At 43.3% G+C, this 18,612-nt stretch overlaps 1 long non-coding RNA gene across 1 annotated transcript; it reads right to left on the reverse strand.

Annotated features, from left to right (window-relative positions):
• Nucleotides 6,131–8,643, reverse strand: LOC110435149. The gene is made up of 3 exons (XR_002452827.1): nt 8,493–8,643; nt 7,742–7,810; nt 6,131–6,361 (listed from the first exon to the last, which is right to left on the reverse strand). It is a non-coding gene; the product is annotated as an uncharacterized LOC110435149 (long non-coding RNA).

Genomic DNA, 18,612 nt, shown 5'->3' on the forward strand with positions numbered 1-18,612 from the left:
AGCTGGATCTAGGCGATTATCTTTTCAAGATCAATTGGCTGCCGATGATTATGCCACTTTGATGACCGATGAGTTAGATGATTTAGCAGGGCATCGGTTAAAGGCTTTAATGAGTATAGAAGAAAATAAGAAGAGAGTTGCTAGATGGTATGATAAAAAAGTAAAGGCTAAGGAGTTTGCCGATGGGGATTTGGTATGGAAGTTGATTTTGCCAGTCGGGACTAAGAGTTCGAAGTTTGGGAAGTGGTCTCCTAATTGGGAAGGTCCTTATCGGATAAGACACTCAGCTCCTGGTAATGCCTATATTCTAGAAACTCTCGAAGGAGTTGAATTTCCCCGAGCGTTAAATGACAAATATTTAAAGAAGTACTACCCCAGCATATGGATCGACGCATAAAAGTTTAAGTGCCGATAACACTCCTATCGGCTGGATTTAAATGTTCGGGGGCAGACTTAATGTTTCAAAAGGTGCCGATAACAGTCTTATCGGCTAGACTAAAAGCTAAAAGCGGAAAAACAAAGGTGTGTTGCCGATGAAAGCTTCAGATGTTCAGCAGCGCTTGGATTGCTGATATGGCGCGCAGCCGAATCTGATTGGCTATCTCTATCTCTTTGATATCATCATCGGCAGAACCTTCTATCGGCTTCAGCTTCCTCTTCAGCTGCAGCGCTTTGCGACCATGGACGTTTCGTTCTTGTTCAAGGTGCTTGATGGTCTCCGGCAGTCGACTCTCCTCTTGCTGGGCTTGGGACAGAGCGTCCTCTACTTGCTTGAGTTCGGCCAGTAGAGCTTCTCTTTTTGCCGATAGATCAGACACTTTCTGCTTCAGTGCATCACCTGAGGACTTTAAGGTGCTGATGTTCTTATGTTTCTCATTGGCTAAGAGTTTTTCTTTCATCATCTCCTCAGAGAGCTGGATTTGAGCGGCTCTATCGGCAAGGCGTCGAGTGGCTCTCTGGTACTGTAGCTGGCGGCTTTCTAGGTGTGCGGCATGGAAGAGTGTCTCTTCAGCATCGGCAGGAATTTGGCCTCTAAGAGTCTTGAACAGGGCTTTGGCTGGGTCAGAATCGTTGACCAGTTGAGTTGTGTCTTGATGGAGTATGGCCGATAGCTCTTCCAGCTTAGCTCTGGTTTCTGCCGATACAGTTCCAACTGCCCGAGAGGAGCTTGCTTCCTCGCCTTCTTCTTCGAAGATATCAATGGCGAAGGAGAATAAGCTGTTGGGAGAATCTTGTTCCTGAAAATGAAGATGAAATAAGTCAGTTTTATGGTCAAAACTTCGGCAGATGGTACTGGTGGAAAATTGGATGACTTACTTGCTTCAAGGCAATTTCTTGCCTTTGACTCAAAGATGCCGATGGAGCTACAGGTTGATCGGCAAATGTTGCCGATGGAACAATATCGCCTGAAAGAAGACAGGAAGGATTATGAGACTAAATGAGAATAAGTTTATCAGCGGAAGTATTGTTGAGATATGTTACCTGGAGGAGAGAGAACAGCTGCCTGAGTCGGGGAAACCGCCGATGATATAACTGGACCTGCCGGACCAGTTGTTTGTTCACCTACGTCAGCTGATGTACCTGCCGTTTGAGGTTCTTCTGGCTGGGGTTCTTCCATCTGTGGTGCTTCCTGTATTGGTTGGGGATTTCGAGGAATCTGCGGAGGATTTGGATCAGAGTTGTCCAGATTGAGGTTGTCGGTTACCAGATTAGGGGCATTAATTGCGGAGGAGACATCATTACTGCAGAGAATTTTGGAGCATTAATAGTTTTATACTCCGAAACTGGGGGGCATGTGTTGACACCATTTTTGGGCACGTGTCCAGGATGGCAGGATAGGGTGGCAGTACGATGCGGGTTGCTGATGAGGATGGTTGCCGATGAGGGAGAGGTTGGATGTGACTAAGTCCACAGGTAGTAATATGGTGCCGATGGCTGAGTAAAAAGGGCTGCCGATGACTATGGCAAAGGGATTGCCGATGACGCGAAGGAGGAGTCCGGAAGCTGCCAGTTGTCGTCTGGAGGAGTTTCGGTTTGTCACGAAGGATAGTTTTATTATTCCTTAGTTATTTGCATCGTTTTGTATACGGATTCCGTGTAATTTGGAATTCGAATTCTAATCGTGTCTGGTCGTAGCTCTTTGAGCAGGGTATAAATATAAACCCTAGGACCTTGTAATCAAGATATCAAGAAATCAATCAAACACACGTTTTACTCATATTCCAGCATCTACTTTTTCGACGACTTCGTCATACTTTTTTCTTTTTATTACGAGTTCTTAGGAATTCGTCGACTTAAGCTCGGCATGTTCTCGAGTTCCGCGTGAGTACCTCTTAGCCATGACATCCGGGCGCATCGCTGTTGTCAGGACTAAAGTATTCGAGTTATCACCTTTGCCGATAGCAAGGTCAAATCGGCTGGCACGCCTTAACGTTTGAATCGGGTATTAGCCCTTTGTGTTTGCAGATCAGTTTTGCATCAACAGAAAGATTGTGGTGTTGCCTTTCGGATGGAGCCTAACATCTTCAGAGCCATTGCAACCTATCTTAGAGATGAGCATTTGTTACGGGACACTAGGGGTATTAGAGTCGAGGAGCAGTTTGTGTTCTTCATGTATATGCTGTCTCACAATGCAAGCTATGAGGATATGCAGTATCAATTCAAACATAGTGGAGAAACCATCCATCGGCACATTAAGTCAATCTTCAACATAATCCAAAATCTTACTTGTAAGTTTGTGAAACCTATAGTGGCAACTGAAACTCATTGGAAAATCAGCACAGACCCTAGGTTCTTCCCTTACTTTAAGGTGAATCAATTATGACTCTCTACTTTGCCATATACACCTCTTTTCCTTACTTATATATATAGCTAACATACACACTTCACTCTTTCAGAATTGCCTCGGTGCCATTGATGGGACCCATATTCCTATTACCATCTCTCAAGACAAGCAAGCTCCATATAGGAATAGAAAGGGCACACTTAGCCAAAATATCATGTTGGCTTGTGATTTCGATTTGAACTTCACCTTCATCTCATCAGGTTGGGAAGGGTCTGCAACTGATGCAAGGGTCCTTAGGTCTGCTTTGCTTCATGGTTTTCGTGTACCTGAGGGCAAATTTTTCCTCGTCGATGGTGGCTATGCTAACACTCCATCATTCATTGCTCCTTATCGTGGTGTAAGGTACCACTTGAAGGAGTTTGGGCGTGGTCACCAACAACCAAGAAATTACAAGGAACTGTTTAATCATCGTCATGCTGTTTTGAGGAATCATATAGAGAGAGCAATTGGAATTCTAAAGAAGCGTTTTCCTATTTTAAAAGTAGGAACCTTACATCCTATCAAGAACCAAGTGAAGATACCAGCTGCTGCTGTGGTGTTCCATAATCTTATCCGTATGCACAATGGAGATAAAGGGTGGTTGACGAACCAGCCGGATAACATCCTTCCTAGTAGTTTTATCGATGTCCCTGAAGGGGACAATACATACAATAATGATGTGCCATCATTTAGTAGCCAAATAGAAAATGGAAATTCCCAAAGAGATGCAATTGCATTGAGTATGTGGGCAGATTATACCCACAACCACTCATGATGCGTATGTAATTTTATTTCAGCCCTATGTAAGAGTTTCTCATGTGTAATAATGGATGCCTGTTTCATTCATTTGTATGGATGATTATGTAATGGTTTATTTGTCCACCTATTTAATTTTCATCTTGTCTGTAAGCTGTTGTTGTTGTGATGCCATCTGCTTGTGTAATGGTCTATATACTCTCACTCAACTAAAGCAGGAATCAAAGCTATGCTTGGAAGGGGCTCTCCTAAGTTGCATCTAATGCAAGCTGCATCTTTAAAGAAGAAGAGACCATCACCTAAAGCAAGTGGAAAAGGTAATTAGCCATATAGTTTAGTTGAGATTGTTGCACTGTCTTGCATGCACCTTTTGTAATATCTTCATGTAAAGTGATGACCTTGTACATGTGCAGTGGACCGCTCAAGAGCGCATTGGAATTTAGGACTTGAAAAAGCATTGGTTGAGTTGCTCCATGACTACAACAATGATTGCTATAGGGGGCAAAATATGGTCTACAGATGCATGGAATAGAATAGTGAAATCTTTCCATCAGAAATTCAAGCATGTCTCATTTTCCAGGCAACAGATTCAGGACAAGGAGAAGGAACTTAAGAGGGAATATCGGATGCTCAAAGAAGCGAGGCAGCAAAGTGGGGCATCATGGGATGATAAGCTGTGCATGATTGTGGCTGATGCACCTGTCTGGGCAAACATCATCACAGTAATTTCTAAAAATACTTTTCTGTTACCTCCGAATTATGTTACTGCTGCTGTTATTTTGCCACTTATATCTCTAAAATATGTTGAATTTCAATTTTAACAGTCACATCTAAAGGCTGCCAAGTTCCAGTCCAAGCCTTTTCCTCTGTTTGAGAGATTAGGAGAGTTATATGATGGCCACACAGCTGAGGGATCATTGAACATGACATCTCTTGCTGACCCAACACCATCTGAGCCAAGTATCACACAAATGAGTGGTGGTGACGGATTAGAAGCTGAAGAATTTGAATCCCCACTGGTGCCTCTTCATGATGAGGATGAGGATGATGTGATGATATTACACCAGCCCAGTAGTCCTACTGCAACAAGAAAAGCAAATGTTCCTGCTGTCCCTAATGGAGGAAATAAGGTTCAGAAAAGGCAGAAGTAAGCTGCTATCTCTCATGGAGGAAATAAGGTTCCGAAAAGGTAGAAGGAAGCTGAAGTAGCTCACATGATGGAGAAGTATCTGGAAGTAAAAACTAAGCATGTTGAAGGTGAGGTTGCAGAGAAATCAAGGGCAGGATCAGGAGCGGATGAGTACTCCATCAAGCATTGCATTAGTGTCATCAGCACCATGGTAGAACTCACCGGCGAAGAAAAGGCTAAAGCTTTTGATGTTTTCAAAGATGCTCAGAACCGGGAAATCTTCATGAATGCAGATTCACCAACACGTCTGATTTGGATAAGGAAGAAATGGTTAGTTTTTTAGTTGTCTTTGAGTTTGCTGACATCTTTTAATTACTTTCAAGAACTCACTAGAAAACTTTTGCTTTGAACCAGTATGCAGACATGAGGGAAACAATACTGAGTTTTGAGTGAGAGGTTAGTCTTTGTTTTTATCCAGTAAGAGCTTAGACAGTTAAGACATTATTTTTATGAATTATTGTGAGATGTTTAACCACTGAATTTCTAAGCTATCCAAATCCAAATAGTTCATATATTGTTGATAGCAGTAGGTTGAGATGTCTCCTATCTTGCAAGCTGTTGCACTAAATATATTATTGATAGTGTAACGTCCCGCCTCCAAGAGACCGGGTCCACTTACATCTGGCAGCTTCTCTAAGACATAGTCAGTCCCCACAGACCAACACTAGTCTTTTCTGCACACTTTGTCCTCACTCGTGCGCACCCGGGAAGTACTTCCCGGTCGATCACCCATCCCTAAATTTCTCCAGGCCAAGAGTTCTTCGGAGATGGGCTTCCGGAAAAGAAGTTACAACTTATTGGTATGAGTCTCCTATTAATCCTATTAAGCCCTGGGCCGGGTGTTACATCCTCACCCCCTTAAGAGATCGACGTCCTCGTCGATCAACCTCAAGCCAGGAACGTCCCCTCTTGGCCACGTCCGTGCATCCAGTGCTAGCGCATATGCCATGCTGTGTGACCACTCCGGATCCACACCAGCCATGCACACCATGCCTGCGCAACTGCGACACACGCGCCCGTGAAACCACGAGGGTCGGCTCTGATACCATTCTGTAACGTCCCGCCTCCACGAGGCCGGGCCCACTTACATCTGGCAGCTTTTCTAAGACATAGTCTTTTCTGCACACTTTGTCCTCACTCGTGCGCACCCGGGAAGTACTTCCCGGTGGGTCACCCATCCCTAAATTTCTCCAGGCCAAGCACGCTTAACTTTAGAGTTCTTCAGAAATGGGCTTCCGGAAAAGAAGTTACAACTTATTGGTATGAGTCTCCTATTAATCCTATTAAGCCCTGGGCCGGGTGTTACATCAATAACTGAAACGACCTGATTTTCCACGAAGGGAAAATCCACATAGTCGAAGTGTAAAATGACCATTTAAATCAAATTACCCAATTCCAGTTGATAATCATCATCCATACATCGTACAAAGCATTAAGAATAGAGAGTATTACATTATTACATTGCCACATGGCGGAAACAAAATCTAAGTTATCAACCGGAACAGCTCGATAAGTGCGGAAGGTAGAATCTCCATCGACTTGAGCGAAGGCACGAATCCCCTAGTCGCTATATCCCTCTGAATCGTAAGAACCTGTATGCCAAAGTATCAGTACGATTTGTACTGGCCACTCCCACCCTATGCGCTTGCTTTGTGGAATTGGATGCAATAAAGGTAAATTGAAAAAGGCCTAAATGGGGCTCTAGTTTTCCTATGCAATAGTAATCAAGTTTTAATATAGTAATAGTCAAGTTTTAACACAACTCAATCCCATACACCATCCATCACCCTCCATTCCATACCATCCCAAACCATCCCATATCCATCTCCATCACCAACACCAACATAATCCACACTCAGGTCGACATGCCGACTCCCACTCGGCGTGTCTCAGCGGCCCGCAGCCCTCAACCTATGGCTCGCGGCCGGAAGTATCTCTCGGGGAAGATAGAACACTCCTCTCTCTAGTCTAGTGAAAGCAGAACACAGGAAAGGTCCATAGCCGAAAGGGCGGCATATGTATCGATCGATCAACCATACACTCTGCAGAGGTTTTACTAATCCACCAGATCCTCCTTCATCGCTGGCCGTCACCAACTAGGCTGATTCCGGGCGCCTGTCGGCCTAGGACAATGCCACTCTACCTCTCAACCCTGGAACACCCCGCCTGGAGTGGCTGAAACTGTGAAGTCATGTCCCCTGTCCCGAATAGGGAGCCATGATCGTCTCGGGAGGGTGTGAGACCAACCTGCCCGTACCTCCCTAACACATCCTCGCCTAGTAGTAGTGGCATCACCCTACCCGGTGGTTCGGCCGTCTCCCCCCATGGGAAGCGAGTGGAAAGTAAGGATTCCTATGATCCGGTTACTAGCACTGTCAGTCCTTAAGTTTGACCAAGCTGGAATATCTTCATCAGGGTTTCCATTTAACGTGCCACCACAGCACCTCCACCCGAAGCTCCTTCCGCCGGAGACTTATACCGGGTTCACCTCACACATATCTCCACCGCATAATTACCCGCCACAGGTATATCCAACAGGAATGTCCAGTTCATTCCACGGCATGACTCGCCCCACTGGCTCGTCGTAGATCTTAGCCTGGTCGACTCAACCCTCACCCTTCACACACCCAAGACACACGCCAAGACCACCACACATCCTCACCATAAGCCCCAGATCCAACACAATCACTCGGCTCGACTTCCCAAGCCAAACCATCCCCTTAGGTTCACCATCGGCGTCACATCATCGATATAAGCCGAAGAATATAAATATAGTAGAAATATAATAAAAGCGCGTGTCTAATCTATCAGCGGGTGAGCAGGGTGATAGGTAAAACAAGGTAGGGTACAAGAATAGTAAATCTACTATGCAACCCTATAGCAGCAGTTATATCAACAGAAATATAAAGCACTAGCAATTCTAATATTTGCAATGCGTAATGGGATCTACGAAGGTGGGTGGGACGTGGCACCTTCGAAGTAGTCGTCGCCTAACTCCTCCCGATACTCACGGTCCTCGTCAGTCCGATCCTCCTCCGACTCTGCACGTGGATTATTGGTCGCGGAAGCGACCCCTATAGATGAGCACAAAGAACGAATAACAGCGAAAAGATCCAAATGCACACAAGAAGTTTATCATCAGTAGAAAATTTATTTTATATAAATTTTGATGTTTGTGTAACATTCGGAGTTCGTATGATCGAGATATGAATTTTCTACGATATTTGGCATTTGTCTAATGTATTAAATAAAACCTTAAAATTAATTAATGAAAAGCTGGTGGACTATAGCTCTATTGTGTAGATCCTGTCGAGACGAACCCGACGCAAGTTGAATCGCCTGAATCAGAGTTAAATCGAGAAAGTTATGCATCCTCAAAGTTTATTCCAATTTATTAAAAGAAAACCATTTTCTTTCTCTCCTGACGTGCGTGGGCCAAAACTAGGCAAAGCCCGCTTGGCTGCTCTCCTCTCGGGCCAGCGCTGCGGGCGACCTCGTGGGCCGAAAGGGGGGTCAAGGCTCATGCGGCTTCTCCCCTCGTCCCAGCGAGGCAGGAGCGACGGCGGCGTTCGTGGCGTGCACGGGAGCAGAGGTCGCGGCTGTGCGCGGCGCGACGGCGGCGGTGTTCGGCGCGCGCGCGGCGTGCGGCGAGTGCAGCATGGCGCAGCTGTGCGCGGCGCGACGGCGGCGGTGTGGATCAGGGGGTGAAACGCGGCGGCTTACCAGCGGTGCACGGCGCTGCGTCGAGGTCCGGAGCGGGGCGCGGGGACGACGGCAGCAGGGAACGACGGCGTCGGTGTTGTGGCGAGGTGGCGCGGCGCGTCGACGGGGATCGCGGCGACGGTGCGGCGTTCGGCGGCGCGCTCGGCGCGGCAGCGGCGGTCGGCGCGGAGGCGGAGTGGCGTGGTGCGCGTGGTGGAGCGGACGGCGATGCGGCCTCGGTGGGGGCTCTTTATGGAGCTTGAGGATGCTCTCCCGTGGATGAGCTTGGTCCTCGCATGGCGTGGGCGCGAGCGGTGGAGCTCGGTCCTGCATGCGTGGGCGCGAGCGGTGGAGCTCGGTCTTGCATGCGTGGGCGCGAGCGGTGGAGCTCGGTCCTGCATGTGTTGCGGGCGCGGTGGACGCAGGGTGTGGTCGCGAGCGGTGGAGCTTGTTCCTGCATGCGTGGGCGCGAGCGGTGGAGCTCGGTCTTGCGTGCGTGGGCGCGAGCGGTGGAGCTCGGTCTTGCATGTGTCGCGAGCTCGGTCTTGCGTGCGTGGGCGTGAGCGGTGGAGCTTTCTTCCCCTTTTTCTATTTTATTTTCTCTTCCTTCTTTTACCTAATTAAGTTTAGGTATGTAATTAGGAATCATTTCAGATTTAATATTTATTTGTTAGTTGTCAATTATTCATTTATTATTACTCTTTCATTATTATTCCTATTTGCCCTTCCTAATCTATATCCCTTTTTACTTAATCAAACCTTAGGTAGGTTTAATAATTTTAGTGTTAATTATGATTACTATTAAGCCATGTATCATTATATTAAACAATTAGTTGTTTAAGCAATTTAATAATAATTGAACAACAATACAAAGTCCAAATAAAAATCCAAATCACCAATATGACATATAATGCAATAAGTAAATATGCATGCAATGACAAACCTAGGGTGAACAATATAACAAAAATAAATGCAATGTGGTGAGGCTTGCTACATGTCACTCATCAAACATGGGGCATTTTTAGAAAAAAATTTTGTAGCTGGGATTTTTGTGTCAGGTAATTTCTAGGGTTATTACAGATAGTTCCCATGTCCTTGATCTGTTTTGTAGTAGTTCAAAGTTTAGACCAATTCTTGTAGAGTTTCAGGGCAAGATTGCCCCGGCCATTGCATTTGTTTTGTAGTAGTTCATCTCAGTGGCAGTAGATGATTACTATTTCACCTACTAGCTAATTTCAGTCTCTAATGAAATTGATGAGATCTGTCTAAGCATTCAGCCAGATGGTTTCCCAAAGTTTATATTTTGTACTAATATATTATAGGTTTCTAGGTGTTGTGCCAATTCGACCAAGATCACTTGAAATGTTAGGCTTGAATCTATAAAATGCATCAGTACTTGAAATGTTCTGGCTCAGATTACATATTTTTGTGCAATCTATTTCGGAGCACTCATTTAGCATTACTGCTGGTACATCATGACTAGCTACTGCACAAAAATTTCTAGAATTATTTAAGGATCTGTTTGCATGTACTAGTCTACTGTTACTTGAATTTTCTGTCTTTTTTGTATCAAGTACTAACTCTTGGCTGATATCTCTTCTCTGTTTGCTCTCATGGCTTAGGCTCTTAGCAACTAATCTATTTTTGGACCCTTCTTTAATATAGAACATTAGTGCATATTTGATTTTTTTATGATGATAAAATGGCTTAGTAGTTGACATTGACATATATCCATTGGCAGTTCCTCACACATATGTTCACTGTGACTTTACAGGTCTGAGGAGGTGGAGTTATGAAAGACACCCTGCAACATTTACCCATGAAAAAAATAGTTGAATGTTCAATCTTGTAGTTTTTAGTTTTAAATTTCTAGAATATTTGATAATGATATTGGAGAGAGATAATGATATGCATATAGTCTAGCACGTTAAAACTATTATTTTATATCCAGATAAAAGAACATGTGCGCTGCATGTATCCGACATGGACCGGCATGATAAGTTGTTCTATATCTAGATGTTTCTTGTTGGATTGGATTAAATGGAGCTTATCCAACACATTTCAGATTAGTAATTTGTTTTTTTTTCTGAATTTTCTGATGATTTTTTTGTTGTTTTGAGAATTTTTTTCATCTTTCAGTTTTTCTAATATTTTTTGTGATTTTAGAGATGAATTTTAGAATCATAGTTAGCGCTCTTAGTTTTCATGTCTTCAAATTTGTTTGCTTCAGCTTGTTATTGCTCTAAAAAGACATCAGGCCTAGTTTTTTCTAGCCAACAGATGAAAACCCTATCAATCCACTGTCTTCATCCAAATAGTCAATTAACCATTGGGGGTTCAAACCTCCGCATACACTGGATCGGGTGGCGCCCTTGGATCAATCCCACCCACTTGGGGGTGAGGTCTACCTTGGGTCGGCTCCACCAGTTGCCAAACGAAGCCTTAGGGGGTAAATAATGGCTAATGGAGGTGAGGGTTGTATGTTGTAGAAGGTGCAAGCATGATGCTAGCAACCAACACTATTATAGATTGACTCTTCACTATCGAAATTTCACTACCATAGTTATTAAAATGTCAGTGTGATACTTCCACCGTTAATTGTACCAATATGGCATCCTCCTAAGGAAAACCATCCATGTGCAATGGTAGTGTGGTTGAATTCCACCATTATTTTGAACACTGAGCCAACTAGGATAGGCATTATTGTTGTCAGCCCAACACGACCGTCTAGTGAACGGGCCATAAATATAGAAGATGAGTTATTTCTCAACTACCCACAACACAAAAAGAAGAGAAGCCCTCCACCCCACCTCCCCTAGTGTCAAGTTCCCTTGTTGGCATGACAAGCTACACGAAGACATGCCAGGACCGAGACAGAGGGACCTGGAGTGCATCAAGATCCTTCTTCATGGATTGTATGCAGAAACTTTAGCAAGTGCCTATTTTTTGTGTGCTAAATCTGATCTGCTAGGGGTTGCCTTTGGAGATGAACTTGTCCCTTTATCTGGCTATGTTGATCGTTGTGCACACAGAAACTGCCAAGGGCAATACCCTAGGCCATTGGAGGTGGTTCATAACTTGAGCTATTTTTGGATGACGAGCAGTGCCTAGCCCTATGGGAGGTGGAGGTGTTCCCCGATGACCGTCAATTGTACCTCCACAGGGGATGGAAGCACTTCGCTTGTGTCCTTGACCTCAGATATGGGTTCTCTCTTGTATTGCGGTATGACTACCAATCACAGATTAACGTCAAGGTCTTTGACCATACCACTTGTCACAAGAAATACCCACATAAGTTCGAGGCTGGTGGTAGTCAACTCTCCTAGCACATCATAGAGCCGAGGAGTTTTGTAGGGATCCTAAAGAAGTACCACTTTAGGGTGAAGTATCTGGTGACCAATCGCGCGAGACGCAGAATGTACTGATGTCACAAGTTATCATGTTATCTTTCTCATCAATCTTTTTTGTGTGAGGCAAAGATGTGCTAGTGGACTTCGAGGTAGCACACAGCTACTAGGACTAGGATGTCATCAAGTTGTAGATGGTAGGGGATTCCTAGTTCATGTCCTTGTAGAGGACCCCCATGAACAACAAAATACGCACCTCATTCATGAATAGGTGGTACGAGTTCATTCAAGCCAACCACATCAACATCGACGCCACCTTCCACATGGCCAGTGCATTGTTCCTCTCTGCATTGCACACCTTTGTTAATGGTACATAACTCTCATTTTAAACCATCAACTAAACATAAGAATGGACTTAAAAGCAATTGTCACATAGATATAGGGGTATATTAATAGAATTCCATGAGTTTTGGTGAATGCCTATTTCTATAGGGTGTCGCTAAAAAGAGCTGAGGAAGGCCCACATGTCAGGTTTATATAGAGATAAAAAGGCCTTATCACAAAATTGGGTTCTAGAAGACTCGATAGGCTCTAAACCAAAGGAGAGGCCAAGCCGCCATGGAGGTAGGACGCCCGCCCTAGCCCTACAGCCAATTTGGGCTCATATTGCTGATTGTGCTTCCACCACCATGGAGATCCAATATCAATTGTTGATCAAGGTCAGTTTGATCTGAGAGCTATGGTTCATCTTATGGGGCTATATAAGCAAGGACATGGCCCTTGGGGCAAAGCATCCTCAATCTTCAATTCATAATTCATATTTTCTAGTCAGGATCAAGAGAGCGGTGTCCCATAGAAGGATGACCTCATCTCTAGAGCTAGCATTCAAGAGAGATTAGTCGTGTAGTCCTCCAAGATTAGGGCTAGTCTTCTAGATATAGAGAGATAGAGTGGAGGAAAGAGTTGGAGGAAGTATTGGCCTATCGGTATCTCCTCTCTGGCTTGTACCTATAGGATTGAGATTTTTGTGGGGCTTGCTTCTGAGATTCTTTGGTTATTCAACTTCTAATACTAGTAAGTATGTTGCTATTATTGTTCTTTGGTTCATGACTCCTTTGAGTGCTTTAATCCTTGTAGCTCTTGGGTTGAAGTAGTAATTTGTGTGTAAGCGTGGTGCTTAGATGCATTTGCTCGTAGATATCCTCCTACTTTTTGGATAGATGGTATATAGCCTCATGTTGATATTAGTTACGCACACGAAAGAATCAAAGAGAAATAATCTGCAAGTATATGGATATCGGTGAGCACTTCACCTCGGAGATAAGTCCAGAGTATCGTATTTATTTTTTACCACTAGGAGAAAGTGTGCAAAATACTAACCTTTTGTCCTACCTACTACCCATGGGTTGCAAGACAAGATAGCGAGAATTAAGCGATATAGAGAGAACTCTGTCTTTAGTCTTCTTTTAACCTATGGTAAGTGTGTAGATATCATTCTAAGGGGAGTAACTAGAGAAAAGAGAAACCTCAGAGAGTGTTTAACCCTAGTACCATATACCCTACCTTACCCCCTAACGGGACGTGGATTACTAAGACCCAAGAGGATTGTCACTTCTCCCAAAAGGCGACCACAAATCCGGCCAAGCAGGGAGTATCTACGAGTATTCCTAGCCCAAGCACCATGCTTACGCTACGAATAATTACTCTATTCCCTACGCTAAGCGAATAAAGTGAACTCATAAACCAAAGAACAATAACTTACTAGTATCAGAAGTTGAATTACCGAACAATTCTAGAACCAAGCCTCGGGTTAGGAGACTTGACCCCAAAGATACGAGGAAGAAGGCACTGACAGGCCGGGCTTCCTCAACTCCTACCTTCACCCCATTGTTGGCAAATCTTAACGCACACCAGCTAGATTAAGATGTGACAGGTATCTAGAAATGGTGGCGCCTAACTGAAAGCCCTAGTTTGGTTTTGGATAATTGATGAAACCTATGTGTACTAACCTTTGTCATGAGTGAAATACAAAGATAGGTTGGTGTTGACGGTTCTTAAGTATCAATTTTAATTATCAAATAAACAAGAGAAAGGACCAATATGCAACCAACACCTAGAATTAGGGTTTGATCTGACAGAATTCCACGAGTTTTGTTGTTTATCTATTTCTGCAGGGGGTTATTAGGAAATAAGGAAGAAAGGCCCACATGTCAGGATTACATAGAGATATCAACGCACCGCGCAATTTTACATCATCTAGAAGACTCCAGAAGCCACGAGACCGAAGCGGAGGCGAAGCTGGGCCAGGCCCAGGGCGCCCGCCCTGGTAGCCTGGGCGCCCGCCCCCCTGCTGGAGCCAATTCAGGACTCCTTCGCTCGGGATATTCCACCGACCTATTGGATCAAGAAAAACATAGTACCACCTCGGCTATCGACCCAAAAACGCATAGAAGGGGAGGACTATATAAGCGAGGCCCCCCTGGCCCCTGGAGAAGACATGAAGAAATTATCATAGAGACTGAGGGGTGCCCTCGAAGGAAAACCTCTTCTCTAATTAATATTTCTTTTTAGGCTTAGCAATCAATGTAAGGTAGAAATAGATCTTCTAGTTTCTACTAGATTGAGAGAGATAGAGTGGTGGTGTAGAGTGGAGGAAGCCCGGCCTGTCGGTGTCTACTCCAAGCTTGTACCTGCGGGATCAAGTTCTCCTAACCCGAAGCTTGCTCCTAGGATTCTTCAGTAATTCGACTTCTAAATTCTAGTAAGTTCTTGTTTTATTGTTCTTATGGTTTATGAGTTTACTTTAATCTCTTCGCGTAGAGTTTAGAGTAATCATTGCTGGCATAAACATGGTGTTTAGGCTAGGGTACTCATAGATATTCCCTGACTAGCTGGACCGTGGTAGTAGTGAGGAACGTGACAATTCCGAGTTACCTTTGTAGATCACATCTCGTTAGCAGGAAGGATAGGGTTTATAGGTGCGGGTCGAACATCCTTTGTGGTGTCTAGATTCCGTTAGCTTCCCCATTAGAACAGTAGATCATCCTTACCAAGGTTAGAAGGAGACTACGGTTGCAGTCTTCTCTATTTATCACTCACATCGAAAGACATTCTTTGTGCCTAAAGAGATAGTAGCAATAGATTTGGTTAGTCAGATGCACCCTTTCTCCCAGTGGTAAAAATATAAATACGATAACTCTGGATAACCTCCCGGGTGAAATGCTCACCGATATCCGTGCGCTTGCGGATCATTTTCTAATTGCGTTACCAAATATCAACAAGCATTTCTGGCGCCGTTGCCGGGGAGAAAGACTGTTTGCTGAGATAACTTTGAGTCTTGCTATTATCTTGTATTATACTTTTATACTTTTATTCTTTTATCTTTTTATCTTTATGGATATCTCAAATTCCATAACTATTATTAAATTCTTTGCACCTTCGGAGACCAGCCATAGACCATGGGAGTCAACACGTCCTGCCCCTAATTATGATCTGTGTCCGGAGTTGATTGCAATAGGTCAAAACCAACCCTTTTCTATAGCCGAGGTCCTATCTTTTAATCAAGAAGATAATGCACTTTTAGCTACACCTAGGGAATCTGTTAATCTTTCTATAAATTCTGGTTTAGACCTAGCCTTGCAAGACCATGTTTTTCCTAGATATTTTCACATTGGTCTTAATCATATAACCTTTGGTAGAGTCCTTCTTTCTTTATCAGGTAGTAACGGAAGGTATGTCTTCATTCGTGGACATCCTTCTTGTACTAGTCTTCATAGAAAAATCATAGAGATAGAGAAGGAATCATCTCCCATACAAGGAGAGGAAGTTTCAATAGCCGATTTCCAAACTTTCCAATCCCATGATTCGGCTATCCAACCCATCCTTGAGCCTAATAATCTCTACTATGCTCTTTCTCTTGAACCTCCCGATAATCCTATGAATCTCTCTAGACATCCCATGCATAAGAAGGAGGATCGAGGAGAGCAACATCAATGGCTATAGGGCATTAAAAATTCATGTGCTATCACCACATTTGAGATCTCCAACCCTCTCTTCTTTTCTATTTATAAAAACATTAAAAGAGCGGTTGTCGATGCATATGTTTATAATAAATATTGCAGATCTCGTCGAGTTAATTGATGGTTTCCCAAGGACAAGCTTAGTGTCCTAAAACAAGCACTTATCAGATTGTAACATGAACTTCTAATTACTTGCAACATTACCTTGTGTATTGAGCATATAAGATAATTGTAGAAATATTCCTTCGGGTATTCTTGTCACTAACCTTTCTAGTATTGGAGCAAGAAGACCGGATGAATGACAAGCGCAAGGTATGCCCAACCAATCAACATGCAACATTGAATTAAATTCATCCAATCTTGAATTTTGCAAAATTCAAGCTTAGGGGAGTACTTCACATAAAAACATCCTTTGCCATGTTGCTATGTTGGTTGTCCTTACCTTTGAGACATGCTCAATTTGTTAAATACTAATCACACTACTTCATCTCCACTTAAGTAGATCTCTATAAATGCCATCACGCTACCTTTGTTTATCCTAGTGAGTGTTAGTTTGGAAGTACTGCACATACTTCTATTGGCTTTTAAATTAAGCATGGTGCTTAGGTTAAACAGCCTTCCTTAATCTGATTAGACATGGAGTCTAGTTCGGTTATCGAACTAAAAATTGCTTGTGTAGACATTGGTATATTTTGTGGGACTAACCCCTGCAGGAAAACTTTCAATATCAACCTGGGAAGTCCTGAGATAAACTCACATTGGAGATAAAGAAAGTGACACATGAAGTTTAACAATTTGCACAAGAAAGACATAGCTCATAAGAGATGATCCATGGAGGGAGCCACAAACACGATGCACAACCGCTAGAAAGGAAAGCTTCTACAAGGTGATACTATACAATCACTCTTCAATTAAGGTAACATCTTAAAGTACTTGGCTATCACTTTTATAAGTTTCACCTTGGTTCTGGCATTCACATAAAATAAAGAGACAAACATGTATGATTTGTAGCTCCAAATTAACCAACCCAATTAATTCAACATATTTAGTCCTTTAATATTTGTTCTTAGTACTACCTTCGTAATCCCACGCTCCTAAACATATAAGCTAATATGTTGCACATTCAATCTTTGGAAGATAAAAACAAAACATAAATATAGATAGATTATCTTTCCATTAGGTTGAGCCATCTGATCTAACAAATGTTTTAAATGCTACACTCATGATCCATCAACTTTGTCTTGCTCACTATGCTTAAGGTTAGAAAAGAACAAATACACTTTTGGTTCTGTTGGTGTTTTCCACCAACAGAGCCCATGCACTTGATCTCTGCCTTGTCTCTATGAGCAGGACACATTTTGAGAAACGTGAAGGCGTTTTACAACTCCCAGATTCTATTAAGTGAAGAACCGGGATCTACGAGCACAAACACAATGGAGATCAGACACTTAGTTTCCCAAAGGAAATATTAAAGAACCTCTGTGTCCAAGTTGGTACCTTGTACGCTCTAGCAAACTTCGTGGTGGTAGAGACTGGTACTGAGGAGAGGGCACCCATTATCTTATGGAGGCCATTCCTAAACACCAGAGCTGTCATCTACGCTAATGCTGCCAAGATCAGTCTCTACGTCAAGGGGAAGAAGGAGACTTTCCTTCAAAAACAAGACTACATAAACTTCAGAGCAATCCCAACATGAACCAAGGAAAAGGACCAACAGGAGGAACAGGAACAAGCAAATGTGGACCGAGTCAGCTAAGATGGTCACTGCAGCTCAAGGAGGTCAAGATCGTCGACTCAAGTCACCTTTCTTGATCAAGAAGGACGACCCTGGTGTTCCAATCATCGAGTGCACAACCAATAGATACTCTTTTTAGAAAACACTCTACGACACCGGATCTACGTCAACATAATGGCCGCAGTCACTTATCAGCTCCTGCATGGAACCATGCCCCTACAACCAATATATATTTAGCTCCAGATGATTTTCAGAACATTGATATGGGAGAAGACGAGTACGATCCACCCATCATCCTTGGAAGACCATTCCTCAACACTATCCAAGTTATCATCTACATTGGAACCGGAGAAGTCCACGTGTATTTCCCCTCTGAGAAGGTACGCCATTACTTTAATGATTCTAACTATATAGTTGAAGATTCTAAGCAGGTCACGACAAGAAGAAGACAACGCAACCGCAACCAGAGGAGGCAAATCATCAAGGACGGATGGGCAGACTACGAAGGAAAAGTTGTAAGGTCAGAAGACGTTGAGTTTAAACAGAATTATCCAGAGGAGACCGAAGCACCAAGTCAGGTGTGGAAAATGAAGATAACTATACATGAAGAGGAGGCGCTGCCGGAAGTACCGACTACGCCACCCAACGAACCTCAGGATAATTGAGAAGGAGGAGAGTCCCGTTCGGAGGACTTAAAAACACCGAACGCCTTGCCAAGAGGTAAACTTGGTAGTTATCCTTTCCCTTTCAATTATTTCAAGTAGTTCACTTAGTTAATTAAGTTCTAAACAGAAAGTAAAAATGTGAAAAACAGTAAGCCCCATGTGAGGATACGAGTGGCATAAAACCCATAAGTACATTCACTGTGGTGGCATAAAAATAAAATAAAAATATTTTTCTCCTTATAAAATAAAAATATAAAAACAGGGAGTAATAATTATTAAGGAGTCTCAACATGATAAAGGCTAGATATTTATGCTAACACTTAATCAGTTCCACAAGCTTTGTTGTCTATTTGAGCTCCACAGAATCTAAGAATC

Source organism: Sorghum bicolor, chromosome 4 (genome assembly GCF_000003195.3).
Source record: "Sorghum bicolor cultivar BTx623 chromosome 4, Sorghum_bicolor_NCBIv3, whole genome shotgun sequence".
Classification (NCBI taxonomy): Eukaryota; Viridiplantae; Streptophyta; class Magnoliopsida; order Poales; family Poaceae; genus Sorghum; species Sorghum bicolor.